General features: G+C 50.4%; 1 pseudogene; it reads right to left on the reverse strand.

Moving 5' to 3' along the window:
* The window catches only part of LOC120674730, a 53590-nt pseudogene extending 38436 nt beyond the window's left edge, over positions 1 to 15154 (reverse strand).
* Positions 15155 to 16374: the final 1220 nt, after the last annotated feature.

The raw sequence follows: 16374 nt of genomic DNA on the forward strand, positions 1-16374 counted from the left end.
AATTACTCCAGTCCTTGGTTAAAGGACACCCTACTCGCTGGCTCGAGTAGGTTTTGGATACTCTTTCGGCATTTTTGTCTTGGGCAACTCGACGGGGTTCGTACCTAACAGACTTGCCCTAAGAGTTACTCTAGTCCTCATGTAGGACACCTTACTTGCCCTTCTCGAGTAAGTTTGGGATATTTCTAAAATATTTACGTCTTGGTTAACTCGACAGAGTTCAATCCTAACAGTTCTATTCTAGAAATCAATCAAGTCCTGGTATAGGACATACTACTCGATAGATCGAGTAGTCCGGGATACCTTCATAAATAGTTGTACGCTACCTGGATGACCAAGCAAGGTCTACCCTAACTGGTCAACTACTAAAATCCCTCAAGGAGCATAAACAAGATCTTGATACTCTAAAATAGGTTGACGCGAGTCTCCCGCTTGCTCAGTCTACTATGGGAATCTTTGTTACGGAATCTTAACTCGATTCCGCCGTGTCTCACGCGCCCGCCCGCAGCAGACCACTCAGGCCCACCTGCCAGCCTGCCCCGCGCGGCCCGCTCGCCCGCACCGCACCGCGGTCTCCCGCTGACTGCTCTGGCCCACCAGTCAGCACGGGCCCGCATGTCGGCCCCTTCTCCCTCCTCCCGCAACCGCCACTCACGCACCAGCTTCCGCCCGTTTTCCTCGCCGGACTCTCTGCTCCACCCGCGCCGCGCCTCGCAGCCCCATGAGCCATCCCGGACCTCGCAGGGCCACTCGCCAGCCGTGCACCCCTTCTGGAAGCTTCTCCCGAGCTCGGATCATCCCAAATCGTGGGACGAGATCTGTTTCCCCCACGCGGTAACAACCCGCCGCGATCCTCGCCGGGATCACGCACGGGCACGCACGCCCAAATCCCCGGACACCCCTTTAAACGCACCCCGGCCCTTCCATGCGTCCCCATCTCGTCCCACAACCGTCCAGAGCCGTCGGTTTTACAGGTTAGCCCCTGAAACTAATGTTTAATTAGGTTTTAGTCCTCGATTTTGCCCAAAAACCCCCTGGAACTCCAGTTTTATTACAAATAAGCCCCTAGAATTTGTTTTTGGCCTAGATTTTGCGTTTTAGCTCCGTTTTAGGCGTTCTTTATGTCCATGCGATCATTGTAACGCGTAGAATAGTTTTAGACTAGTTTAGTGTGCTGTTTCCATGTATTGATGTACTGTTTCTTAGTGTTAGCATTTGTTTGCATGTATGTTTATGTTGTTGCCTTGTTTTTGGCCATGTGTTCGTGAGTAGACGTTGAGCTACCGGAGGAGCCCCAGTACCAGTACCCGGAGCTGCCGTCTTCTGACTAGTTTGAGCAGCAGCAGGAGCAGTACAAGGAAGGCAAGTATAACATGAACAACCTATCACTTTTAAATACACTTTCATACTGCATTTTAATACTGTATGCCTATAAGGATTTCCTAGCCACTTTATATCCTTTATATATATCCTTTGGGTTGCATTTTTGGTTAGTTGTGCTAGGTGCCGCACTATAACACATAATGGTCCTTTTTAATTAATTTGATTAATGGTATATGCAACTTAATTCTGAGAGTGGCCCTCTGTGTGGCTTGAGTGGCTCACGTCTCGTTAAAATTGGTTTTTGTTAGAAACATGGTTTAGGGGGCCAGCACGGTGCTTACTGCCTGGTTGGCCACTCTCCATAAGGACCGGTGTAAGGATCACTGGGGTGTCCGACCCTAGAGGGGGAGGGGGTGAATAGGGTTGCTAATCGCTTTTTAACCTAGGGCTCAATCTAATTGCATAAGATAAACCTAACACGCCCTACACATGCTAGTTATGACTAAGGTTTATCTATGCTACCCTCTACTTACCCCAAAAGACTTGCAACCTATAGCCAATCCTAATCAAACTAACTAGAAAAGTAAAGGTAAGCAAGAAAGTGTAAATGCGGAAATGTAATGCGGTAAGTAAAGCGGTAAGGGAGAGGATATGCAAACTCCCGTGAAGATACCAAGACACACGATTTAACGTGGTTCGGTTAGGACACCAAAGTCCCTCCCTACGCCCACGTCCACTTGTCCAACACGAACAAGTGTGATGCCGAGTCTCTTCGCTTGATCACCGTCTTGCCACGCCTCCAAGGCTCCCGACAAGTAAAGGCTAAGTGACGCCAAGTCACAAAGACGAGGTCACCGCCACCGTCTATCTCGAAGCGTCACCACGGCACCGTCTTCACTATCTTGGAGCTTTAACACCAAGTAGGGGCCTCCTTCCCCGCACAAAGTGTCGTTGCCACTCCACACCAAGTCGGAGGGTCACACGACGAGTACACAAGGTGCTTGCCGCAGCAAGGCTTTCTCTCAAGCTAGTTCTCTCAAGAACTAAGCCTAAACAAGCACTAAGCACTCTCATAAGTGTGCTTAAACCTATATGATGTACAATGAAGCTCTATGGTGGTTGGAGATGATCTTTAGCTCTTGTATACTTCCTTGAACTCCAGCACTTACAAATGACCCGGCCTTGGGGGTATATATAGGCAGCATAAGCAAATATAGCCGTTGGAGAAAAGCTGTCAGAAAACTGCGTAACGCCGGTTAATCCGACGTACCCCAAAAGCCATCATCGGTTCAACCGGTGTATGTAAACTGCCATTTGAAAAACTAGCCGTTAGCCATCAACCGGTGTATCGCCAGTTTAACTGATATAATCAACCGGTGTATGTAATATTATCGTCGGTTTAACCGGTGAGTGTAACTTCTTCACGTTCCTCCAAAAACCACCTCTCTGGACAACTGAACCGATGCAATTGACCGGTGCATCATCGGTTCAACCGGTGTAGGTATTTTCCTCGGTCTTCATCTGCCAATGCACCGACGTATACAATTTCCGTAGCGTTGGTTCATCCGGTGTAAAACCCTAGCCCGCAGACCTTCTCTGTGATTGCACCGGTGAGTTCATTTTGCCCTACGTCGGTTTAACCGATGATAGCAAAATGCCTCAATTCTTGTCCCTTGGACCGAAGAGCCTTGCTACGCCTCTCTTCTCTTTGTCATCACTTGAACCTAAAAGCTTGGGAATATTTATCTTAACAATCATATTAGTCCAAGTGTTGTGTGTGTCATCAATCGCCAAAACATTATATTGAAATATGGCATGAGAGGCCATTTTCGCTACAACCGGTTCATAGAGCGACAACCTGGGACAACAGCGCTACCACAAGACTGGAATGAGACGGTCTTGGCTTACTAATTAGGTCTTTTTGGTTTGGAGTAACTTACCTGTGGGGCAAAGGGTGGTAAGCTTCAATGGTCCCTGCTCCTCCGGTTGGTCTGTGCTTGGTTTGCGCACCTGTGCTTGTACCCCCGTGAGGTGGGCCCCATCGTCACCGATCTAACTCTTCGCGGTTACGCCTTACCAACGAGATCCTTTGTAACGGCCTCGTAGTGGGTTTGCTAGCCATCTCACCTAAGGAAGTGTGATGAACAACTAGCGTAGCTCACGACTTGTGGGTAAAGATGTGCAACCTCTGCAGAGTGTAAAACTGGTATACTAGCCGTGCTCACGGTCATGAGCGGCCCAGATCCTCCTTTTGATTAGTGGGGTTATCTCCTTCCGACGAGGGAGGTGCCTCTCGGGGTTACCTTGGTTTGGTTTGGTTTGGTTTGGTACTCAGTAGTTTCTTAATTAATTTTGATTAATTACTATGTAACTGGGTTTATGGTAATTCACCAACTCGTAGTAAATAGCTTTAATAAAATTTTGCCAAGACTTAAAAGCTAATGCAGTCAGTCAGCCAACCTAGAGCCTCATAGTTTGTGTTATACTTGTTGAGTACAAGTTGTGTACTCACTCTTGCCTCTTCTCTACTTTTTCCTCTTGGATACGCTACTGCTGCTCAGTTCCTGCCGACACGAGGGAGTTCGCTCAGCGCTACCAGGACTACGAGGACTTCTAGGTGTTCATCTCCCAGTCGACGTCCCTGTGGCGCCCTGCTCAGCTTCGGAGAGTTTATCATATTTTGTACTTCACTTCCGCTGTATCAGACATTTTGTCATTAATGTAATAAATAACATTCGTATTCGCTTTATTATATCTTTTTACGTGATATGTGCTGTGATATATTGTTCATTCTGTTGTATATACGTGTGACTTGATCCTGGCACGTATATGATTGCTCGGTTTATGTCCTTTTATAAACCGAGTGTTACAGAGTGGTATCAGAGCCGTATCGACTGTAGGACGAAAGCCTATATAGAACTGGTTGAGTTTTAGGACTTCTTCTCCTTGTCTGCTGAAACTATTTTACTATTATACCCCTTGAATTCTATGACTTTTACCCGTCTTGCCTTGATTTCTCTCTCTAAAGAATAGTTTTCGTTGATTTTGGCCTGAATCAGTCATCTGACCACCATGAGTATCAGCTAGGTGACCCTCTATAATAATACGGTAGTACGTTTTGTGATGCGTTGTGTTAGTCGGGTCGGATGTTAAACTCGGCTAAGTTGTGAAAATTGTCTGCTTGTTATTATGCGACATGCTTGATTTGGATTTTTGAATGATTGTATAGTTTAGTAGTTTAAATTTGTTTAGAGAAAATCACTCTTATGTTAAAGTTAACTAATTAATAAAATGAGTTCGATCGTTGGGGGGTAAAACAGTCCACTCTATCCTGTCTACTTTATCATGACCGAGTCTTTTTCCGCAAAGAGTTATCATATGCATCTGAATTTATTCCTGCAATATCCTTACTCGTGAAATCTTTTGTCCAAAATCAAATGGTGAACACCAGGCATGGTTCTGACCAGCAGGGGCAGAACACCCAGGGGACCGGGATCCCGATGCCTCCGCCTTTGACTCCGGAGTAGTACTTCCAGCTCCAGATGCAGATGATGGCCACCCTGAACAACACTGTTCAGGCTCTTCAGCAGGCTCACACTCAGCCTCCGCCTCCTCCACCGCCGCAGCCCCGCGACAGGCGTGCCGAGTTCCTGAGGGGGTCACCCGCTGACGTTCTCTCACACGTCCGACCCTCTTCAGGCTGACGACTGGCTCCGTGCAGTGGAGCATCAGCTGGACATCGCCCAGTGCGATGATCGTGAGCGCGTCTTGTACCCAGCAGGATAGCTGCGAGGTGCAGCTTTGGATTGGTGGGAGTCCCACCCAGTTCAGGACCGCGAGGCTCTCACTTGGCTCCAGTTCCGGGAGCGGTTCCGCAGTCACAACGTCCCCGCGGGCGTTATGAAGATGAAGCAGAAGGAGTTCCTTGCACTGAAGTAGGTAATCTCAGAAATAATCATTCAACATTTCCTTTTGAGCTAATACACCCCTTGCTCTATCTTTCTGAGTCATGAATTAATCCTTCGATATATATATCTGTCTTTTTCACTTCAGGGGACTATGACGGTCACGGAGTATCGTGATCGATTTCTGCAGCTTGCTCGCTACGCCCCTGCCGATGTTGCGGATTACCGCAAGAAGCAGGATCACTTCATGGAGGGTCTTGAGGACTACCTCCAGTACGCGCTGCTCAACCTCCGCTTCGACGACTTCAACCATCTGGTTGACAGCGCGCTCAACACGGAGCGCAAGCACTTGGAGATGGAGGACAAGAAGAGGAAGATTGTCCCTGTTGCTTCCGGTAGCAATACTCATCCTCGCCTCCAGCTGTCTCAGCAGTACCAGCAGTAGCAGTACCGGCCTCCCTAGCAGTACTAGCAGAGGCCGCAGCAGTACCTGCCTCGACAGCAGCAGCAGGCAGGTCAGGGCCAGAGGTTACTGGCACCTCCGGCTCGTGCTCCACCAGCCCCGCCAGCACCTCAGGCTCCACGGCAGACAACTCCTCCTGTCGGACAGCAGGCTCAGGGACCCCCTCGCACTTGCTATCACTGCGGCCAGCCGGGGCACTACGCCAACACTTGCCCCCGGAAGGCGCAGGCGGGACAGCAGGGGCGCCCAGCTCAGCCCAGGGCGCCACTTCAGGGCAGAGTGAACCACGTGACGGCCGAGTCAGCGGCCGAGGCTCCCAACGTGGTTATTGGTACGTCCATGGTTAATTCATATCCAGCTACAGTGCTTTTCGATACTGGTGCAATTCATTCCTTCATTACTCAGTCTTTTGTCGAGCATCATGGTATTCATACTAGCACATTAAAGAGGTGCCTGTTAGTATCTTCACCGGGAGGACAGTTGAGGTCTCACACTTACTGCCCGAGAGTCAGTGTTTCCTTGAGGGGAGTAGAGTTCTGTACTGATCTGATGGTGCTAGACACCAAGGGCATTGATGTCATTCTGGGAATGGAGACTCTGGCCAAGTGGGGAGTCCGGATAGATTGTGCTCAGAGGACAGTCTTGCTATCAGCTTCAAGTGTCTAAGAGGTTGTTATCAGTGCAGTGGAGCCTTCGGGATTTCTTCATCAGATGAAAGCTAGACCCACGGATGGTATTCGCGTGGTGTCTGAATTCCCGGATGTCTTTTCGGATGATCTACCAGGTATGCCGCCTGAACGCGCCATTGAGTTTTGGATTGATCTCTTGCCTGGCACAGCTCCTATTGCAAAGCGGCCCTACCGCATGGCACCTATAGAGCATGAGGAAGTTAAGAAGACTATTGATGAGTTGCTAGCCAAGGGCTATATCCGTCGCAGCTTCTCTCCTTGGGCTTTTCCATTGTTGCTGGTAGATAAGAAGGATGGCTCGAAGAGAATGTGTGTTGATTATCGGGAGCTGAATGCAGTTACTATCAAGAATAAGCATCCACTGCCCCGTATTGAGGATCTCTTCGATCTGCTTCGAGGTGCTCGTATATTCTCGAAGATTGATCTACGTTCGGGTTATTTTCAGCTGAGGATCCGTCCTGGGGATATTCTGAAGGCGGCATTCACCTGCAAGTACGGGCTATATGAGTACACGGTCATGTCCTTCGGCTTGACTAATGCCCCGGCCTTCTTCATGCACTCGATGAACATGGTTTTCATGGATTATCTGGATGTCTTCGTGGTGATCTTCATTGATGATATTCTGATCTTCTCCAAGACAGAGGAAGAGCATGAAGATCATCTGAGGCTCGTGTTGCAGAGATTGAGAGAGCATCAGCTATATGCTAAGTTCAGTAAGTGCGAGTTCTGGATTGACGAGGTTCCATTCCTCGGTCATGTTATCTCTCAGGGGGGCATTGATGTTGATCCAAGCAAGGTGAAGGATGTGCTAGAGTGGGAGACACCACAAACAGTAAAGGAAGTCAGGTCATTCTTGGGCTTAGCTGGATATTATCAGAGGTTTATTGAGAATTTCTCCAAGATCGCGAAGCCTTTGACTTCTTTGCTAGAGAAGAATGCGGCATTCATATGGACAGATGAGCGCCAGATGGCCTTTGATGAGCTGAAGAAGAGGTTGACTACGGCGTCAGTCCTTATTCTGCCAGACCAGAGCAAGAGGTTCACGGTGTATTGTGATGCTTCGAAGGATGGCCTCGGTTGTGTTCTGATGCAGGAGGGCAGAGTGATTGCTTATGCTTCACGGCAGTTACGTCGGCATGAGCTGAACTATCCCACTCATGATCTTGAGTTAGCCGCAGTTGTGCATGCTCTGAAGATTTGGAGGCACTACTTGTATGGGCAGCGGTGTGATATCTACCCTGATGACAAGAGCCTCAAGTACATTTTCATGCAGAATGAGCTGAACATGCGGCAGAGAAGATGGATAGAGTTGGTCAAGGACTATGACCTGGAGATTCACTATCATCCGGGTAAGGCCAATGTTGTAGCAGATGCATTGAGCAGGAGAAGCTATGTCAACATGGCCATGGCTTTCCAGATGCCTCCAGAATTATGCGAGGAGTTCGAGCAGTTGAGTCTGGGCTTCTTGCATCATACCTCCAGTGCAGCGTTCGAGGCAGTACCCACTCTAGAGTCAGAGATCAGGCAGCATCAGAAAGAAGATGAGAAGCTGCAGGAGATCCGCGAGTTGCTCAAGAAGGGCAAGGCTCCACACTTCAGAGAGGATGATCAGGGTACTTTATGGTACAAGAACCGGATCTGTGTGCCAGATGTGAATGATCTCCGGAAGTTGATTCTGAGTGAGGCCTATGATACAGCTTACTCTATTCATCCGGGCAGCACAAAGATGTACTATGATCTAAAGGAACGTTTCTGGTGGTATGGGATGAAACATTCAGTGGCAGAGTATGTGGCTATTTGTGACACCTGTCAGCATGTCAAGGCTGAGCATCAGAGGCCAGTAGGTCTGTTACAGCTTTTGAAGATTCCAGAGTGGAAATGGGAGGAGATCACTATGGACTTCATTGTTGGATTGCCTCGTACTCAGAAAGGGTACAACTCTATATGGGTAGTAGTGGATCGATTGACGAAGGTTGCTCACTTCATTCCAGTGAACACTACTTACTCCGGTGCTAGACTTGCTGAGTTGTACATCTCTCGGATTGTCTGCTTGCATGGTGTGCCCAAGAAGACCATATCTGACAGAGGGTCTCAGTTCACTTCTCGGTTCTGGGAGCAGCTCCATGATTCGTTGGATATGAAGCTGCGTTTCAGTACGGCTTATCACCCTCAGACAGATGGCCAGACAGAGAGAACCAACCAAGTGTTGGAGGATATGCTGAGAGCTTGTGCCATTCAGTACGGTACTAGTTGGGATAAGTGCCTGTCTTATGCTGAGTTCTCATATAACAACAGCTATCAGGCCAGTCTGAAGAAGTCCCCCCTTCGAGGCATTGTATGGCAGAAAGTGCAGGACTCCTCTCTATTGGGATCAGATTGGTGAGAAGCAGCTCTTTGGCCCTGAGATCATAGATGATGCAGAGCAGATGGTTCAGGCTATGCAAGAAAATCTGAGGATTGCACAGAGTAGGCAAAAGAGCTATGCTGATGGCAAACGGAGAGACCTGACTTTCAGTGTTGGTGATCATGTATACCTGAAGGTGTCTCCGATGAGAGGAATCCGTAGGTTTAATGTCAAGGGGAAGTTAGCACCTCGGTATGTTGGTCCATTCAAGGTGCTAGAGAGGAAAGGCAAAGTTGCTTATCGCCTGGAGTTGCCCACCAGCCTCTCAGGAGTTCATGATGTCTTCCATATATCTCAGTTGAAGAGGTGTCTGCGAGTACCCGAGGAGCAGGCACCACTGGATGGAGTAGATGTGCAGGAAGATCTGACTTATACTGAGCATCCGGTGAAGATTCTGGAGACATCAGATAGGGTTACTCGGAACAAGCGCATTAAGATGTGCAGAGTTCAGTGGAGTCACCACAGTGAAGCTGAGGCTACAAGGGAGCGAGAAGATGAGCTGAGGAACACATATCCAGATCTCTTTGCTAGCCAGCCCGGCTAAATCTCGGGGACGAGATTTCTTTAAGGGGGTAGGGTCTGTAACACCCTAATTTAAATTTCAGCATTTATTAATAAATTTAATTGGCTTTACTTAATTTTCTAAGGTTTATTATGTTTAGCCTTGCATTTAATTTAATTTTGCTACACAAGTAATTAAAATTTGTCTAAGTTTAAAAATTTGTTGTTGCATTCATGCTGGTGCATTGTTCTTTTTGTTTGAGTGCTAGGTTTGAATTCAATTAGAATTTGAGTGTTGGTTTTAGAAATAGAATAGAAAAAGAATAGAAAACCCAAATCCAGAAACCCAAAACCAAGCCCAACCCATTTCCCTTGGCCCAACTCGTGACCCTCTTCTCCATCTACCCGGCCGGCCCAGTTCCTTCCTGCTCGGCCAGCCCAGCACACGGCCCGTTCCTCCCTCACCCCGCGCTCATTCCTCGCCAAAAGCCCAGCAAGCCAGCGTCCGTTTCCCCCCCAGCGCGTGCTCGGCCCGCGTCGCTCGCGCTCGCCCCGCCGCTGACAAGTCAACCCAAACCGTCAGTCTCAGCTCGATTCCACCGTGTCGCACGCGCCCGCCCGCAGCAGATCACTCAGGCCCACCTGCCAGCCTGCCCCACGTGGCCCGCTCGCCCGCACCGCGCCGCGGTCTCCCGCTGACTGCTCTGGCCCACCAGTCAGCACGGGCCCGCATGTCGGCCCCTTCTCCCTCCTCCCGCAACCGCCGCTCACGCACCGGCCTCCACCCGTTTTCCTCGCCGGACTCTGCTCCGTCCGCGCCGCGCCTCGCTGCCCCATGGGCCATCCCGGACCTCATAGGGCCACTCGCCAGCCGCGCACCCCTTCTGGAAGCTTCTCCCGAGCTCGGATCATCCCAAATCGTGGAACAAGATCTGTTTCCCCCGCGCGGTAACAACCCGCCGCGATCCTCGCCGGGATCACGCCCGGGCACGCACGCCGAAATCCCCGGACACCCCTTTAAACGCACCCCAGCCCTTCCATGCGTCCCCATCTCGTCCCACAACCGCCACCAGAACCCTGCTCCACCCCGCTCGCCCTGCTCCGCCGCGCAGGCCCCTCTGCGCCACCGCGGACTGGCCCCGCCATAGCCCACCAACCCCCGCCAACCACCTACGGAGCTCCGCCTCGACTCCAGGAGCATCCCCGAAACCGTCGACCCAAGCTCAGCCGCGCTTCGCCGGGGATTTCGCCCGGAGCTCCACTCAGGTGAGCCGCTCCGCAGTGAAATTACTTCACCGCCGGTGCACGCTGACCACCTCCCTGGCCTCGCAGCGCGACGCAGAGCCTGCCCGTGGAGCCCAGACGCCGGAACTCCACTGTAGTAGCCTCTCCCTCAAGCGCTGCCTCGATCTGCCGTCGAATTCCGCCGCCGGCGCTGCTGCGTCACGCCGCAGCCGTTTCCAAGCCTGGTGAGCATCCCCTCGGCCTCTCCTTTCTGTTGCGCTAGACGTCTTCGTGTGTGGCGCACCCGAGGTGCCCCGGCCACACTCGCCGGCTGTAACACCCTAATTTAAATTTCAGCATTTATTAATAAATTTAATTGGCTTCATTTAAATTTCTAAGGTTTATTGTGTCTAGTATGGCATTTAATTCAATTTTGTTCCTTAAGTAATTAAAATTTTATCATAGGTTTAATTCTTGTTGTTGCATCATGCTGGAGCATCTCTTTTATTTGATTGAGTGCTAGAGTTGAATTCAAATTTGAATTTGAATTCAATTTAGTTTGAGAGTGTTGGAAAAGAATAGAAAAGGAAAGAGGACCCAAACCCTTAACCCAACCCAAACCCAGCCCGACCACTCTCTTTCCCGTGGCCCATCCCGCTCCCCCGGCCCAGCAGACCACATGGCAGCCCAGCGAGCCAGCATGGCCCGCACACGCCCCCACCCTCTGCCTTGTGGACCCCGCTTGTCAGCAGCACTTCCAGCAACACCCGCCAGCGCCGCTCACTCCGCGCACCAACACTCCGTGTCTCCCCTGACGGACCGGTCCCACACGACAGCCCCACGCTCGCCCGTCGCCCGGTGTCACTGCCACGCCGACCCCACCTAGCGGCGCAAGCCAGCCGCTCAACTCGCTAGCGCGTCGCCCCGCTGACTGCCCTGGCCCACTTGCCAGATCCGTCTTCCTCGCGCGCAACGGCCGCGCCGCGTCCCCGTGATCTCCGGCGGCCTTCCTAATCGGGCGCGACCCCCCAAGATCCCCGGCGTCCCTCCTTTTAAACCGCCCTGAGATCCGCCTGCACCCATCCACCCCACGCGCCGCCCCGCAAACCCTAGCTCCGCCCGCCTCGCCTTGCCCCGCCGCGTAGAGCCCCTGCTCCGCCGCGGCCTCGCCGCCCCGCCACACCCCGGTCCACTGCTAGCCGCGCCGCAGCATCGCCAAGACCCCGTGGCACTCCTGGAAGCCTCAGCTCCGAGGTTGCGCCACGCCCCGCACCGGGATTTCGACCTGACATCGCCGCCGGTGAGCCTCTGCGCCGCAGCGATTCCCTGCCTCCAGTGGTTCCCCGACCGCCCTGACCACATGAGGCCCTCGCAGGAACTCCCTGAAGCTGCCCGTGGATCCCAGGAGCCCGGAGCGCCCGCGCGTCAACCCCATCCGCGACCACCACGCCATCGCCGCTGCCGAGCTCCGACGTCGACGCCTCTACGCGCCTTCGCTGCTCAATCTCGGGCTTATTTGAGCACCCCTGGATCCCCTGCTCCCTTTTGCGCCTTTTTCCGTAGCCCGTAGCCCCTGGCTTCACCCAGAACACTCGCGCCGGCGAGCCTCCGCGGCGCTGACCCGCTGTCGCCGGTGCGCCCTCCGCCACAGACCTTCTCGAGCCCAACCCAGGTCCCAGGTGGGTCACGCGTAACGCGCCGACCACGCCCGACCCAAGCCCGGGTCGGATTGACCCCCGGAGCGCCGGTTTGGGCGTCTCCGGCGAGCCCGCCGCCGCAAAGCTCTGCTCCGGCGTGTTCCGCCGCCGGCCGCTCGCCCTTTCAACCTGAGCCGTCCGATCGAGAATCTGCGCCCAAGATTAGATCCAGCGCCCTTAAAACCCAGGCCATCAGATCTGGATCCAACGATCTAGATCGGCGCGTACCCCTTCGCCCTGGCTTATTTGCTAAAGAGACCCTGGGGTCTTTCAGATTCAACCCGCAGTCCGACCTTATTCAAAAATATTTACGCAGAGGCCCTGTTTTATTCACTTAGCCCCCTGAGTTCATTAAAAATAGAACCTGCCGTCCTTCCAGGGCTTTTTCACAAGTTAGACCCCAGAGCTAACCTTTAATTACGTTTTAGCCCTCGGTTTTTGCAGAAAACCCCCTGGAACTTAGTTTTTCTCGCAGATAAGCCCCTGAACCTTGTTTTTGGCCTAGAATATGCATTTTAGCTCCGTTTTTGGCGTTCTTTATACCCATGCGATCATTGTAACGCGTAGAATAGTTTTAGACTGGTTTAATGTGCTGTTTTTATGTATTGATGTACTGTTCCTTAGTGTTAGCATTTGTTTGCTTGTATGCTTATTGTTGTGCATTGTATTGGCCATGTGTTCGTAAGTAGACGTCGAGCTACCGGAGGAGCCCCAGTACCAGTACCCGGAGCAGCCGTCTTCCGAGCACTTTGAGCAGCAGCAGGAGCAGTACGAGGAAGGCAAGTATAACATGAACAACCTATCACTTTTAAATACAATTTCATACTGCATTTTAATACTGTATGCCTATAAGGACTTTCCTAGCCACTTTATATCCTTTATATATATACCTTTGGGTTGCATCTTGGTTAGTTGTGCTAGGTTGCTGCGCTATAACTCATTCTGGTCCTTTTTAATTAAATTGATTAATGGTTTACTTGAACTTAATTCTGAGAGTGGCCCTCTGTGTGGATGAGTGGCTCACGTCTCGTTAAAAGATGGTTTTTGTAGAAACATGGTTTAGGGGGCCAGCACGGTGCTTAGTGCTTGGTTGGCCACTCTCCATAAGGACCGGTTCATAGAGCGACAACCTGGGACAACAGTGCTACCACAAGGCTAGAATGGGATAGACTTGGCTTACTAATTAGGTCTTTTTGGTTTGGAGTAACTTACCTGCGGGGCAAGAGTAGTAAGCTTCAATGGTCCCTGCTCCTCCGGCTTGGTCTGTGCTTGGATTGCGCTCCTGTGCTTGTACCCTCGGAGGTGGGCCCCATCGTCGCTGACCTAACTCTCGCGGTTACGCCTTACCAACGAGATTCTTTGTAATGGCCTCGTAGTGAGTCGCTAGCCATCTCACCTAAGGAAGTGTGATGAACCTCTAGCGTAGCTCACGGCTTGTGGGTAAAGATGTGCAACCTCTGCAGAGTGTAAAACTGGTATACTAGCCGTGCTCACGGTTATGAGCGGCCCAGATCCTCCTTTTGATTAGTGGGGTTGTCTCCTTCCGACGAAGGAGGTGCCTCTCGGGGTTACCTTGGTTTGGTTTGGTATGGTTCTCAGTAGTATCATGATTAAATTTGATTAATTACTATGTAACTGGGTTTATGGTAATTCACCAACTCGTAGTAAATAGCTTTAATAAAATTTTGCCAAGACTTAAAAGCTAATGCAGTTGAGTCAGCCAACCTTAGAGCCTCATAGTTTGTGTTATACTTGTTGAGTACAAGTTGTGTACTCACTCTTGCCTCTTCTCTACTTTTTCCTCTTGGATACGCTACTGCTGCTCAGTTCCTGCCGACTCGAGGGAGTTCGCTCAGCGCTACCAGGACTACGAGGACTTCTAGGTGTTCGTCTCCCAGTCGACGTCCCTGTGGCACCCTGCTTCAGCTTCGGAGAGCTTTTATCGTATTTTGTACTTCGCTTTCGCTATATACATGTGACTTGATCCTGGCACGTATATGATTGCTCGGTTTATGTCCTTTTATAAACCGAGTGTTACAATAACCTCGGCTACTTCTTGGGCAGCATCCCTAACTTCTCGCAGCGCGACAAGCTCTTGTTGCATCAAGTCCCGGGACTCTGATAGCTCTTTAAGCTGCTTCATGGCTCCCACCATCTCCTGGTCAGAATCTGCCTTGATCTTCTTGAGCTTTTCAATTTCATCTGCATTTTGGTACATAAGAATCTTTAGATCCAATACCAAGCTTTCCTCAATCTTTAATGATTTTGAGCAAGTTGGGTACTCGACACAAAGAAAATCTTATAAGCACCAAGCAGAACGACTAGTCAACTGCATCTTGTATGCTAAAGACTAACCTTTCTTGGATTGGGAGAGCTTCTTAAGCTTCCCCTGGAGAGCTGCCTTCTCGGACGAGAGCGTCTTTACCCTCTCTCTCTCAGAGCATTCAGCTCTATATTGTCCTGGGCTTGGCCACCCTCCTGCCCCAGTGCTTCCTGCAAAAATAAACAAGATCAGTATAGTACTCGATCCATACTAAAGTATTCGAAATGTTCGATTACTTACCCCCAGTACATTGAAAGCAAGCTCCACCTTCTCTTGCGGCAAGATACTTCCCGATGTGACCTAGAAAGTACTCGCCTGCACCTCAGAGATGGCCTTCTCCGGCACATCTTGAAACATCCCTACAGTATTCCCTACAATTTGGGAATCTAACAAAAAAATATGCTACTTAGTCAAATTAAGAGCAAGAAAAAGGTACTTTCTCAGTACAAGGTGGTACAAGTTTACCTATAGGGGCCCCCTCAGGCAGCTTCCCATCACCTCCCTCAGGAAGCTTCCCACCATCCTCCTCCTCTGGAAGTTTGTCGCTTCCACCATCTTCCGGGAGCTTCTCATTGCTTCTCTCGGTATCAGGCAAAGGAGAGTCCCAAAGCATAGAGTTCACCATGTCTTCAGTCTCACGGACACTCATATCAGGAGTACCCGGAGGTTTCTCCTCTGCCGATTTGGGGGCTGAGTCATCCTCAGTTTCCCCGCTCGCCCCCAGGAGTGTGTTACTGAAAAGAAAAAAATGAGTTAAACTACTCGATACAAAGGCAAATCCTTCAAACTACATGTTTTTTTTACAAAACTTACGTAGGAGCCCACTTAAAGGCAAGCTTCTTTGCGCCCAACTTTCGGGTAGGCCTCGCAATAACGACCTACTTACCCGCATCTCCGGCATTATCTACATTGGAACTACTCGCCGGTAGAGTAGTCCCAGTCCCTTTTAATGGGTCCACTATGGTGGAAGAGATGATTTGTCCCACCACAGCATCATCCCCAGATGCTGAGGTCCGTGGCGCTTTAGCCGCCGGACTTTAAAAAGCAAAAACACAAATTAAAATTTGCACATCGATAATGAAAAGTACTCGATTGCAAAATAACTAGCCACTAACCTGTCGCTAGTACTTTGGGAGAAGCCGCGACCGACCGAGTACCCCTTGGATGCCCGGTCTGGGTATCAGTACTCAGAGTGGGGCTGAGCTCCCTATCACTCCTCTCGCTAGCCGCCTCCTCATCTGCATAACCAAGGATAGACATCAACAATGTTTATATGAAATCTCATATGAACGTACTAGAATCTGGTTGTCAGAATGAAAAGTGCATGTACAAATAAAAGGGCGAATAAATGACTGGCGGTGAAGGACTACTCTTAAAACACTCTACGTCCTCCTACAGAAAGCAGATTCTATCAGATTCACACTAAGGTAAAGTACTCAATCTCTACATATCGACTACTCTTATCAGGTACCTGCTTCGGAGGACTCATAGCCGAAAATGTATCAGGAACAACTGGGATTTTGTTTACATCCCTTAGTAGTCGTTGAACATGACTAAACACCTCCTCATCTGAGATCTCTTCCTTCGAGCACCGTGATGAGTCAGTTGTTCCTTGATACTAGAAACCAAGCTTTTCCCTAGCCTGTAACCACTGATTCTTCTCTTTATCCAGTCGAACATGACTGCCTCTCCAGTCAAGTTATTTTGCCTTAGAATGGCAATTCGCTCGAGTAGCTCAGGAATCTGACTCTTGTCGACTGGTTTCTTATTCCACTCAGGCCATTGGATAGGAGGGCCTGGAGTAATCATCGGGAAGCTTTCCCACTGGTTCTCGACATAGAACCA

Source organism: Panicum virgatum, chromosome 5N (genome assembly GCF_016808335.1).
Source record: "Panicum virgatum strain AP13 chromosome 5N, P.virgatum_v5, whole genome shotgun sequence".
Lineage (NCBI taxonomy): Eukaryota > Viridiplantae > Streptophyta > Magnoliopsida > Poales > Poaceae > Panicum > Panicum virgatum.